This window comes from Trichomycterus rosablanca, chromosome 2 (genome assembly GCF_030014385.1).
Source record: "Trichomycterus rosablanca isolate fTriRos1 chromosome 2, fTriRos1.hap1, whole genome shotgun sequence".
Classification (NCBI taxonomy): domain Eukaryota; kingdom Metazoa; phylum Chordata; class Actinopteri; order Siluriformes; family Trichomycteridae; genus Trichomycterus; species Trichomycterus rosablanca.
This window is the reverse complement of record NC_085989.1, coordinates 14,126,569-14,140,944: the sequence shown is the minus strand read 5'-3', so window position 1 is coordinate 14,140,944 and position 14,376 is coordinate 14,126,569. Positions and strand designations below refer to the sequence as shown.

The 14,376-nt window shown below is 36.4% G+C and overlaps 1 long non-coding RNA gene across 1 annotated transcript; it reads left to right on the top strand.

Annotated features, from left to right (window-relative positions):
• Positions 1-3,810: 3,810 nt before the first annotated feature.
• On the top strand, positions 3,811-6,246 carry LOC134305501 (uncharacterized). The gene is made up of 5 exons (XR_010008581.1): positions 3,811-4,071; positions 4,830-4,897; positions 5,078-5,131; positions 5,400-5,515; positions 5,704-6,246. It is a non-coding gene; the product is annotated as an uncharacterized LOC134305501 (long non-coding RNA).
• The last annotated feature ends 8,130 nt before the right edge of the window (positions 6,247-14,376 follow it).

The window sequence follows — 14,376 nt, the reverse complement described above, 5'->3', positions numbered from 1 at the left end:
CCACAAATTCGTCGTTTTCACCCACACTTGTTTCATTTTTTCCACCATCCAATAGCCTAATCTGATCTACTGTCGCTACTCCCCTCAAATACATGCTTTCTAGAGAATGAAGGATGCATCACACCCATCAAATGGACGATTCACTCCTCTGCCATCAGGTAGAAGGTACCATTGCATTTGCTCCATCCGCTATATTGTACAAAAACTTTTTCCACAAGTAATCAGACTCCTTAACTCAAGTCTGACTAGGACACTCATACACGCACACATTCATACATGGGTAAAAGACGAATAGGATGTTCCTAGTACCAAAAAAATAAATGGTTAAATTGTATAATTTTTTCATTTAATATTGTGCACAAATGTGTCACCTATGTAAATATGTATTTTTTTCTCAGCATTTTGCTTATTTGATAGTTTTAGTGTTGTTGACACACAACAAGGGCACAAAAATGTCATTCAGTGCAACGACTAATTTATGAAAAAATACACACACAAGGAACAATCTTAGCCATTTCAAATTTATAAGTTTAGTATATCTCTTACAAAAGATTTAAAACCGCAGAAGAAACTGTACTTACTCTGTTTTAAATTGTCTGTGCATTGTTTGTACTCTAATGCGTCTTGGGATTTTGTTTATTTGTATACAAGATGTTTTTGCTACACATTCTATTCTATTTGAAACTCAATCAAACTCCGTTTTCTATGAAGCAGGCCTGGATTCTCTTGCATTCACATGAAAAAATATATATAATTATTACTTATAACAGTTATTTTAAGCAAATGTTTTTGTTGCACTGTATGATGATTTTATGCTGCACTGAATGACATACTCCAAATTATCCTGTTACATCAGAATATTCATGACTTTATTTGTTTTTAAGTTCTTTATTGATTAAAGTAGCAGTAGTAGAATGAAATTATGCCACACCAGTGGAAAGTATGTGTTATGATATTACTACATCATGAGTTTGCATGTTCTCCCCGTGTCTGCATGGGTTTACTCCAGGAGCTCCGGTTTCCTCTCACAGTCCAAAAACATGCAAGTGAGGTGAATTGGACACACTAAATTGTCCATGACTGTGTTTGATAAAGCTAATGAACCTTGTGTGAAGATAAAGTACCGTTTCCTGTCATGAATGTAACCGAAAGTGTAAAACATGACGTTAAAATCCTAATAAACAAACAAACAAACTACATAATGAAAAAAGTAAGGCAATCAAAAACGTAAACTTTATTCTGAAATAAAACAAGAAACTTGCATAAAAGTGATGTAACATAAGATCATTTGAAGTCCTCAGTCATAGCATGAAAAAATGGTTGCTGTTAAAGCATTTCAATATATTCATAAAGCATTTTAATATTAAAACATAGTTAATGAAGCCATCATAACAACTTGTAAGGCACCAGAACAGTGTGGAAGTGTGGAATTTGTGTCATAACAGTAGTAAATCTAAATTCATTCAGCAGTGAAAACCATTTGAAGTCACATTTTATCTTTTGTTGTTAACCTTGAGGTTCTTGCTGTACATGGCTTTAGTTCTGCGATTATGATTTTGACATCAGACTTAAGGTAGTAAATTTCATCAGGTGGATTTGGCCACATGAAGGAATTTCTGTTTCAATTTTGCTTTAAAAAATAATTTTAAAACATTAAAAAGTCAGTATAACAATGTCATTGTCACTTTAGTGCAACAGCGAAATTATGTTGCGCTGAATGACTTGTTGTACTGAATAACAGAAATTTTACTTTAGCACATTTTACAGTTATCCCAGTGGTTAGCCAAAGCTAACATTGACCTTAGCTCAAAGACATTTCTACACATATTCACATTTAAATGTTAATAACCTTGTTTGTTTACAAGAGTAACCGTAGTATTAGGTTTTATGTGTTGTACTGAATGACACTCAGTTTTGTTCTGTAATGTACTATGTCAGTAAAAACACATTTTTATCAAATAATGTTAAAATGCATTGACCTTTGTGTGTGCTGAAGGGTCCCCAGGTGTCTTCTTTTGTTGTTATAATTGGTCACATGACTGCAGTAACTTGATCAAATATTAAAATAAGGCTTTTTATTAACGTTGTACTGAATGACAACTGAAGATTGGGAAAATGGAGACTGAAAGTGTCCTGAATATTATTAATATTAAAAAACACATCTGATTGAATATTATTTAATATGTCACACATGACATTTGTACAATTATGCCAAAGCAGTAAATTTTAAGTTTTACTTAAGATTAATTAGTTTCTTCTTAATGTTTTATTACTTAAAGAGGTAGGGGGACCGTTGCACTGAATGACATTTTGGGGGGTTTCAAGGGTTATTTTTTCAAAAATCATACATTTTCTGTCCCCTTCACTTTTAGGTTAGAAATATGCCATGTATTTTATTGTAATCCGTGAGTTTATTGTACTGTTTTTTTCATCTGCACTATGTATTTAATGCATTTAGATATACAGTAAATATAGCTGTGTAGCTAAAGGAAAACAATAAATGTATGTGGACTACATTTTGTGGTTGAGAAAAAACAAAAACTTATTAAAACATTTCTGATTTTTAGGGGTTAGTATGTTACTATTTTTAGTTTACAGTCCGTTTTTTTTTTGCCAACACTGGTGCAACCTGGAAATGATGGGTGCAGAATACCCTGGGATGGGTACTTAAAATATAATTAGATTTGTCTAAGTATACTTTAAATAAACTAGCAAATGTTTGTACTTATTTCAAACGTTAAAAATAGTAATGTCATGCTTCAATCAAATGATTGCAAGTAAACTTTTATCATACTTTTCAAAAATGATCAAAAAGTATACTTTAAATAAATACATTACTATGAAGTATACTATTAGTTAAAAATAAGTTTTATTTAATTTCATATACCTCTCAAATACTTTTAACTTTAACTTTTTTTAAATAAATGTTTGGTATATTTTTGCATGTATGTTAAACAACTGCTGTAGTAATTCATAAAAGAACATTCAGGTCCTTTTTTAATACTATGTTATGTATTTTTACTTTGCAGGTAATTAATGGATTTTACATCCCAGGAAAAATGTACTGTGAAGTTTTACAGTAAAACTGTTAAGTTTACAGTTAAACCATAAAAGTTCATAGTTCTACTGTCACTTTTACAGTTTGACCATGAGTACAACTGTGAACTCTCATGTTACCATGAAGTTCATGGCCACCTCTTCCGGTGTTTAATAATATTGACTGTGAAGTTTACAGTTCAACTGTAAACATGATATTGTTGAATTGTAAAATTCAGTCAACTTACAGTTTACAGTTCAACTAAGAATAGTTCATAGTCACTTCTTCTAATGTTTGATGTTTACAGTAATTTACAGTTTAACTATGATCATATAGGTAAATGACAAGATACAAATATCAAGACAATAATAATGTATATAATATTTATGTATTATTTAAAGGAGGTATGTGAATGAAGGGTGTAAGTGTATGTGTGTGAGGGTAAGTTAATTACATGACATGAAAAACATGTCAAAAAGACATTATTTACATCTAAAAAAATTAGATGATTAATAAAAAAAGAATACAGCACAGATTTACATATTTATAATATTACAAAAATACAAATAACCTCATGCAGACAGGACAAATATTACATTACATCAATATTACATCAGACAGATGACTTTATAGCGCCTTTTATTCTGCCTGTTCTGCGCAAACCTCTCTTCTACACACATCATGTCAGACATCATGTCAGTCTGGACATATGGGCATGCGCACATGCGCACTTGATTTGAGACCGTTATTTCAACCAAGCGTCTCGAGCTTGGCGTCAGGTGAACCGCGCGAAATACAAATTTAGAGTCAGTTTCAGTGATTTAATTCTCAAAAACAAGTCTGTTAAAGTACGCGCTGTGTATCTGCTTAAAGATAAAGTTCCTGCCACATGTGTTATTGAGTCAGAGCTTATTAAAGGACACAAGAATCTGACGACGGAAAATCTCATCAACGGCTAAACTGTTATCTGGAAAGTGAGAAATGGATAAAAAGACGTTGGTGAAGCGGCGCGCGCTAAACCCTGAAGTTCGATGGTAAGTCATTAACTTAAACAGTTTATAATAATAAACAATAATATATTTACTATGCCTAAAATGTTATTAAAAATAAATGGCCATTTTAGAAAGCCGAAAATAACACAGGTGTCAGGATTCTATGTCTTCAAATTAGTTACTTGGGAAGTTAGCTAAACCATTAGCATAAACAGTCTGTTATCTGACGGTAATTGATTGTGCTCTTTTTAAATGCGTAGTAATACTTGCAACGCGTTAAGACTGGTACAATTACTTAGTTTATAGTGTTGTTACAGTGCTAAACTGCACTATAATAAACCTATCACTTTTTATAGTTCTAAGTGTACAGATAATGTAAATGATTTTAATATTTCCTACAAGACAATTCACCTTTTATGTCTTATTTATACACGTCTTAATTAAATGTGAACGTTAACCTGCAAGTTGCTCCTAAAATAGTGGAGGTCCAGCTTTTTTTTTGGAATGATGGGTGATATGTGTGCTTTAAATTATTGCTGTGAAACTGGGGCAGTTGATCAAAGTTTATATGATTTATTCAGGAAATGTCTATTAACACACATTTCAGGTTTTTCCCTACTCTTTCCCTACTCCCTATAAAACTTGGGCACCACCTAAGCTCAAGCCCAGTGACCACACCACGTAAGCCTGCCAACAACCCAGGGAAAACCCTGCATTTGTGCCACTGTGTTTAAGCTATTGTAGCATTCTGTTAACTACAGATTTTAAATATGAAATTAAAAACAGTATTTTTATTCCAGGAAAATGACCACGTCAAGGAGGGCTGCTGAGGTTGAGAGAGTCTCAGTGTCCGACAGAGAAGACCCGGGTATTGTAGATAACAGTATCTGCCTACATTTACATCAGCACATAAGGATGGGTTTTTCATATTCTTGTTCATGATAGTAGCAGCACGTTTTAGTACATTGCTTTACAACCACATCCACAGAATGTTACTGTTTTTGTAGATAACTCAGATAACTACATATTCTAAATCATTTCATTCTAGGACTATGCTGTAAAAGAGAAAATTACAAGGAGGCCTGGGTCTCGGAAACTTAAAGTAGGTGCTAATTGATTTTTTAAAAACAGATTGTGTTTAAAATAAATTTGTGTTAAAATATGTAAAACAACTCACTTCTTTACAGTTTTGGTGCTGACAATGTCTTTTCATCCATCCATTCATCTACCTTTGTGCCCGCCTGCATATCTATATATGCTTAAAGCCCTGACTGTTTTTAGCTTCTGTTGGGTGTGTTACTACGGGGTAAATGCTAAACTGTGTACTGATTGCATAGCTGCTGATATTAATTGTTTGATTCTTTTTCTAGTAACTAGTGAATCAGAAGGGCCATGCCAATCCATCTTAAGGCAGTCTGAGCTACTAAAATAATGAAATTAAAAAGAGAGAAGATCTGTCTGCGTCAGTGCTTTAGTGCAGATGAAGGTAAGTCATGTTTTTCAGCAATAAATATTTTTTGCACCATAACAATTAATGGTAATTAATGATACGCTTACCAAATATATGCCTTATGATACATCAGATGTAAGACATTGCTGATGAAATATATTAGGGCCCCTGTAGCTTAGAGGTGATGGCGGCAAATGTTTGATTATTTTTTTGCATTTTTAAAGGTGGCTGAACAGATTTTCCCCATGAAGGAGGTCCAGAAAGTGTACTTCACCAGCAAATTCAACAATGTGGACAAGCTAGGAAAACAAGAGGTGTAATTCATGTCACAATTCACACCGCCACACACACTCAGACATAGGACACACCCAAGCACCCAGTACTGCCATAATTAAATGCATAAGGAATGCTTATGAATTAGATTTTTCATTATGTATGTATAGAGTTTATATATAGATTTATACCACAATACATTATTCAGTTATATAATTGTATATATTACTGTATAATAAAATTATATTATTGTATAATTACCATCGTAAAATAAATTATTACGTGTAATATAATTCTGTTATTATATAACAAATACAATCTATTACTATTATTTTTTATATTACTATTATTTTAATGCATTTAACATTACATTATAGAATGCCAAGTTGGTACATGTGTTATCAGTTTACCATTTAGAAGATATCCTTACCAGTTGTTTTTGTGCCTGTGTTTGAAATTATACCGTTGCTGAATAAATGGAGTTGTGAGATCTATACATTGTATTGTATTGTATAATTAATGTCAAAGTACAGTAATTACAAAGTAAACTGTGAAGTCCAGGGTAAAACTGTTTACCAAGTTTACAGTGGAACTGTTAAACATCATAGTAAAATAATTAATCAGGTTTACAGTTTTACTATGAAATTGTTTATAGTAGAACTGTGAAATAATTCAGTGTTTTACTGTGAAAGTTGATAGTGGAACTGTCAACTAGATTACTATGAAAGTTCACAGTAGAACCATGAAGTGGCCAAATTACCATCAATTCATAGTAGAACTGTAAAATAATTCAGTTTTACTGTGAACTTTTTTTATAGTAGAACTGTGAAATAATTCAGTGTTTTACTGTGAAAGTTCATAGTGGAACTGTCAACTAGATTACTATAAAATTTCACAGTAGAACCATGAAGTGGCCAAATTACCATCAAAATTTCAAAGTACAACTGTAAAATATTTCACAGTTTTACTATGAAATTTCACAGTACATTTTTTCCTGGGATGATGCTGTAATTATACTTGCAAAAATACACTACATAAATATTCATTTGGTGTAGTTTAAATAGTAACCTGTATAAACGTCATTAGATAAATGCTTTTAAAAACACAAACTAACTAGGTGTCTCCCTGCGTTTCACCTATTGAGCTCTCGGTTAAACTTTAGCGCCCCATGACCGTAATTATGATAAGAAGCTGATGAATAAATAAGTTCAAATATACATTAAGTGTATTTTCAAGTGACTAGAGCTCACAATAATGTCAAACAGTTTATTTAACATACCGTCAGTATTACAGATCAGACTGACTCAAATTGAGCAGATTTTAAACACATGCAAAAACATTCACTTCAACAACAAGCTGGTATAAAGCTTTATGTGTCTTGTCATGTGAAAAGGAATCCTAAGCTCTTAAGGTAAATATTACTACCGCGCAGTGGTAAAACACGCTAACACATAAGAACTGACATGTCCAACTTGTGCGTTCGAATCTCGCGTCTGCTACAGTCTCATACCCTCCTTAAGACTAATACAACCACGACCCCTGTTGGTTGATGGCTCCTTCACAAAAAACAGAGATCAGTGCCACTTTACTAAGCACTTTTACTAAGAATTAATCACACTGGACAGACACTTGCTTTGCACTCTGTTCTTTACTAAAATCTGTCTAAAAGGGATTTTGATAGTATTTGTACTAGTAAGAAGAAATACTAAATCTACCAAGGATCTCCTCTGTACGTTGCTGTGAATAATAGTGCACTTAATGTGTGCAGATACAATCCGTCAACACTACATCAACATACTAAGTGAGCACTGTCAGGCTGCAATCATTAATGACAAAGATTTTTTGATATTAGAATGTTTTCAAGTGGTTGTGCTGTGGTTGAGATAAATGAGTTCAATTTGCATTTGTCTAGGTTTGTAATCAATTTCCTTTATTTGTTCCAGGTCATAAGAATCATTGAGCTTGGGGTAACAGCTAATATATTGTTGCAAATTTTTTATTTCAAATACATATACATTCAAATACAATACAAATATCAAATACATGCCCAGATGTACAAAACCCATTCTCTTAAACATTTATTTAATTGACAAATATGGAAATAAAAGATTTCCACTTTGTTGAATTTTGACTAGACACATTTACAATTTGATGCACACTCCAAAAAAAGTTGGGAGAGATGCAAAATAAAAGTAAAAAGTTAAATTTACTGTGTTTTGAAAAACATATAAGCAGGTGATTTGGTAACAGTTGAAAGAATCTAGATTGGGTATAAAAGGCGGACCCACCAAAGGGTCAGCCTTTATAAGCAATGATGGGTTGTGGCTCACCACTTTGTACCAAGCTTCATGAAAAAATGTAAATCAGTTCAAAAAGAACATTATCAACTTATGATAGCAAAAAAATGAGATTTTTTACCATCTACCATACATTATATTGTAAAAACATTCTTTTAATCCAGAAAAATCTTAGTCTGTGTAAGAATAGTCCGAAACAGACAACATTACATGGAAAACTACAGAAAGAACTATCTAGACTGTTATCAGTAAAAGATGCACAAGCCAATGTCTGTCCTGGTATGGGAGTACTTCACACACAGTAACCACTCTCGCACTAAAAAGTGCAGCTGTGCATCACTATATGATTTAAACGCACATTTAATGAAATACATGTACATATGATATTTGACAGATAAACTTTGATTTTGTATGGGTTACTGTACTAATCAAAATTTTTTCTAGGTTGGGATAAGATGACAAAGCATGACCATGTGTCTATTGGTGTATGCATATGATAGCAGATGTCTATATCACACAGGCATTTAAATAATAATTTGTAAAAGCTTTAGTAATGCAATCCGGGGTGTGACTGTCTACGACAGCCATTATGGAAAGTGATGAATAGGGCAATAGGGACACTAATTGAGACTAAGAGGGACTACTCTGCCCAGCTGTACCAATTGCTCTCCTTTTCTAGCATCACAAACACAATGAACCTTCATTGCTTAAGCCAATATGCAAACAATGAAACTCAAGCTAGGGAAATGGGAATGTTTATCGCTATCTTTTGTTTCTGTTTTTTTAATATGCTGGTCTAGGCTAAATGAGTAACCTGATGCTTTTCACAACAACAAAATGGATCAATGCTTTAGTTGTTTAAAAGGCATGTGTACATCAAATGCATTTCATGAAATATAGACATTAAATACAAATCAAATCAAACATCTAAACAACTAAAATTTCCACTTTTTTCATTTATGTATTGTCATTAGACAATATATCTTAATTTTTTTTCACAAACATAAAGTTAATATATTGTAGCATTGTGACAGAGCAGCCAGGAGGCCAAAATTCTTTAGCAATTTTATTCCCTCTTCAAATACAGCGAAATAGGGCCTGAGAAGGCATCCAAACATCAAAAACAATAAGCTGTGCTAAATTAGAAACTGTTAAATCAATCGTCTTGAACACACCTGCACCTTACTGACACCCCATAGAAAAACCCCACATGAATGGATAAGACTAACACAGGAGGGAGGGATAAAGATACACACACACACACACACAAGGTATCAATAATCACAATACTACACTGCCCCCCACCCCCTCAGATTTCTTGTCCCTGAGGAAGAATTCATCCAAGTGTCCTGTGCATATTTCTGAAGGGAAATCTCCTAATGGTTTTGTCCACCATCCTGACTGCAATGTAAGGAAGCACTGCTCCGAGGGGTGTGGTTAGAATATCTTCTCCTGCAGATGGGCAGTGACTTCTCCTTTTTCACTGTCTATTACCAGTTCTTGCTGGACAGCCTTCCTGTTTTGTAACCATCGTTCCAACCCAGGGGTTTTTCCACCCACCACTGGTGCTGCATGTTTTATTCCTCCAAGGCTGGTGAATTCCCCCTCCAGGCTGGTTGGCTGCAGTGTTTCTTCAAGTCCTCTTCTAAGTTCACACAGCATGCCATCCACACTGCTTTAAAACTGATATAGCACACTCCTGAGTTGTCTGGACAAATCAGTGTCAATGTCAAGTAATGCTTTTGTTTTGACCGTTTTTCCATTTCCTGACAGTTTTGGTGAGAGGATGTCATTCAAGACCATACATTCACACTGTAAATAGCCTGGCGTTTCAGGACACTAGCATACAGGCCTTATATTACACAGTAGCTTGCTGGTGACTCTGGACCTGAGGGAGGTGGGTTACACTCAGGCAGTGCATCATGGTGTGCTAGGCAAATAAACCACCAATGGTTCCCCTGGTTGATGCATTTGCTCATGGAACTGCTGCCGTGTGGCTATAGAGGGGTGGTGTCTCCAAACTGACGAGCCAAAGCTTTGTTTAGTGCATCAATGGCTCGAAGCTGAGCTTCATGCACATCCAAAAAAATTTGTTGAGCACCATCTTCTAAAACAGCTGCTTATTCCAATTTCTGCAATCAGCTCAAACTTCCTTTGAAAGGTCTCATAGGATGACTTTCCATCATAGCGTCTTAAGCCTTAAGTTCTTATGGCTTATGTCCTGGTTAGCAATTATTGGACACCTGAAAGCAGTGGTGTAATACACTGCCTGGCCAAAAAAAGGTCACACACTCTAATATTTCGTTGGACCGCCTTCAGCTTTGATTACAGCACGCATTCGCTGTGGCATCATTTCCACAAGCTTCTGCAATGTCACAACATTTATTTCTGTCCAGAGTTGGAATATGCCCGTGCCATCAGGGACGAAAAAATCCATTGATGGAATAACCTGGTCGTTCAGTTTTTTCAGGTAGTCAGCTGACTTCATTCTTTGGGCACATAACGTTGCTGAGCCTAGACCTGACCAACTGCAGCAACACCAGATCATAGCACTGCCCCACAGGCTTGTACGGTAGGCACTAGGCATGATGGGTGCATCACTTCAGCCGCCTCTCTTCTTACCTTGATGCGGCCATCACTCTGGAACAGGGTAAATCTGGACTCATCAGACCACATGACCTTCTTCCATTGCTCCAGAGTTCAATCTTTATGCTTCCTAGCAAATTGAAGCCGTTTTTGCCGGCTAGCCTCACTGACAAGTGGTTTTCTTAAGGCTACACAGCTGTTTAGTCCCAATCCCTTGACTTCCCTTCGCATTGTGTGTGTGGAAATGCTCTTACTTTCACTATTAAACATATCCCTGAGTTCTACTGTAGTTTTTCTACCATTTGATTTCACCAAACGATCGCCGATCATGATCATTCATGATCATTCAAGATTTTTTTCCGACCACATTCATTCCTCGAAGATGATGTTTCCCCACTGTCCTTCCACTTTTTAATAATGCGTTGGACAGTTCTTAATCCGATTTTAGTAGTTTCAGCAATCTCCTTGTTTTCTCTGCTTGATGCATGGCAATAATTTGACCCTTCTGAAACAGATTAACATTTTTTCCACGACCACAGGATGTGTCTTTCGACATGGTTGTTTAACAAATGAGAAGCTACTCACTGCATCAGTTAGGGTTAAATAACTTGTTGCCAGCTGAAACATAATCACCCATGCAGTAATGATCCAATAGGAGGCTCTTACCTATTTGCTTAGTTAAATCCAGGTGGTGACCTTTTTTTTGGCCCGGCAGTGTATAATGAAGTATTAATACATTACTTTTGGGACAGTGGTAGCCTAGTGGGTAGAGCTTTGGGCTATCAACTGGAAGATTGGTGGTTCAAATCCAGGCTCTGCTATGCAGCCACTGTTGGGTCCTTGAGCAAGACCCTTAACCCTGTCTGCTCCAGGGGCGCTGTAAGGTGGCTGACCCTGCGCTCTGACCCCAAAACAAGCTGGGATATGCAAAGAAAGAATTTAATTGTACTGTACAACTGTATATGTACAGTGTATCACAAAAGTGAGTACACCCCTCACATTTCTGCAGATATTTAAGTATATCTTTTCATGGGACAACACTGACAAAATGACACTTTGACACAATGAAAAGTAGTCTTTGTGCAGCTTATATAACAGTGTAAATTTATTCTTCCCTCAAAATAACTCAATATACAGCCATTAATGTCTAAACCACTGGCAACAAAAGTGAGTACACCCCTTAGTGAAAGTTCCTGAAGTGTCAATATTTTGTGTGGCCACCATTATTTCCCAGAACTGCCTTAACTCTCCTGGGCATGGAGTTTACCAGAGCTTCACAGGTTGCCACTGGAATGCTTTTTCACTCCTCCATGACGACATCACGGAGCTGGCGGATATTCGAGACTTTGCGCTCCTCCACCTTCCGCTTGAGGATGCCCCAAAGATGTTCTATTGGGTTTAGGTCTGGAGACATGCTTGGCCAGTCCATCACCTTTACCCTCAGCCTCTTCAATAAAGCAGTGGTCGTCTTAGAGGTGTGTTTGGGGTCATTATCATGCTGGAACACTGCCCTGCGACCCAGTTTCCGGAGGGAGGGGATCATGCTCTGCTTCAGTATTTCACAGTACATATTGGAGTTCATGTGTCCCTCAATGAAATGTAACTCCCCAACACCTGCTGCACTCATGCATCCCCAGACCATGGCATTCCCACCACCATGCTTGACTGTAGGCATGACACACTTATCTTTGTACTCCTCACCTGATTGCCGCCACACATGCTTGAGACCATCTGAACCAAACAAATTAATCTTGGTCTCATCAGACCATAGGACATGGTTCCAGTAATCCATGTCCTTTGTTGACATGTCTTCAGCAAACTGTTTGCGGGCTTTCTTGTGTAGAGACTTCAGAAGAGGCTTCCTTCTGGGGTGACAGCCATGCAGACCAATTTGATGTAGTGTGCGGCGTATGGTCTGAGCACTGACAGGCTGACCCCCCACCTTTTCAATCTCTGCAGCAATGCTGACAGCACTCCTGCGCCTAGCTTTCAAAGACAGCAGTTGGATGTGACGCTGAGCACGTGCACTCAGCTTCTTTGGACGACCAACGCAAGGTCTGTTCTGAGTGGAACCTGCTCTTTTAAAACGCTGGATGATCTTGGCCACTGTGCTGCAGCTCAGTTTCAGGGTGTTGGCAATCTTCTTGTAGCCTTGGCCATCTTCATGTAGCGCAACAATTCGTCTTTTAAGATCCTCAGAGAGTTCTTTGCCATGAGGTGCCATGTTGGAACTTTCAGTGACCAGTATGAGAGAGTGTGAGAGCTGTACTACTAAATTGAACACAACTGCTCCCTATGCACACCTGAGACCTAGTAACACTAACAAATCACATGACATTTTGGAGGGAAAATGACAAGCAGTGCTCAATTTGGACATTTAGGGGTGTAGTCTCTTAGGGGTGTACTCACTTTTGTTGCCGGTGGTTTAGACATTAATGGCTGTATATTGAGTTATTTTGAGGGAAGAATAAATTTACACTGTTATATAAGCTGCACACAGACTACTTTTCATTGTGTCAAAGTGTCATTTTGTCAGTGTTGTCCCATGAAAAGATATACTTAAATATCTGCAGAAATGTGAGGGGTGTACTCATTTTTGTGATACACTGTATATATGACAAAGTATATCTTCTTCTTCTACGTATTTTTTGGAGTATGTGTACTTTACTTTTCAAATTTCTGTCAACTTTCACTTTTACTCCATTACATTTCCTAAATAAAATGTATATATTAACTCTGATACATTTGCCCTAGGCAAATTCGTTACTTGTTACTACAAAATAAAACAGCAAGAAATTTGGTTGCTAAATGATGTGAGGTGTGACAGACTGCAAGCAAGCCCGTGTGGTGAATCTGCGCTTGTAAATGAGATTAATGGTTAAGCACATGGATACATTTTGATTTCCACCCAACTCCAGGCATGTCAGATGCTAGCAGCAACATGAGTAGTGACAGACAGAAACACCCATGGTCATGTTTACAAGAAATGTTTTCATACGTCAGAGTGAAAGTTTTTTGTATCGGATGAAGTGCCTATTATGTTTACCCAAAAATACGGAAATATTGGCATTTCAGAACTCGCCATCCAACCTCAAGAAACAATGATGATTAACAAAGTAAAGCAGCAGCATCATAGTTTTTAATTTCTAATCATTAGCATTGCAATTGTTCAGATATCTAGCTAACATTTTTGTTTACATTCGAATCACAGATATAACGTTCCACTACATTTTGTTCTAAGAGGTGGCTTTAAATTGTAAGTAAATTTCTGGTAAAATATTTGTACCTTTCGCAAGTATGGCTTTCAGGTACTTTATTCACCACTGACTGAAATAATGGAATATAAGTGAACCACAAGTTGCAGTGGTCTAGCTAGATTTGCACTGGTGTCCCCACATTCATTGTCTCTGCAACTCCTGAAGTCAGCCAGATTTGACTCTAATCTGAAACTTGCCACAAGCAGAGTGTGAGTAGAATCAAATGGGTTGAAATCCATACCTTAGCCATTTGCTTATGTCAGGATTAATTACAGACTGGCTGTGGGCATTAATAGCCATGCTGCCTGCAGTTGGAGGCTCAACAGCAGGGTTAACTAACTGACCACGATTAGCTCTTACCACTAATAGGCTACAAAGTTTAGTGCAGGCCCCATATGTGCAGGTGTCGTGCACATAACATGGTATGTTACCTGACTAATGTAATCAGTTATTCTTTTTGGGGTGGCTCACTTTGTGGTTAAAA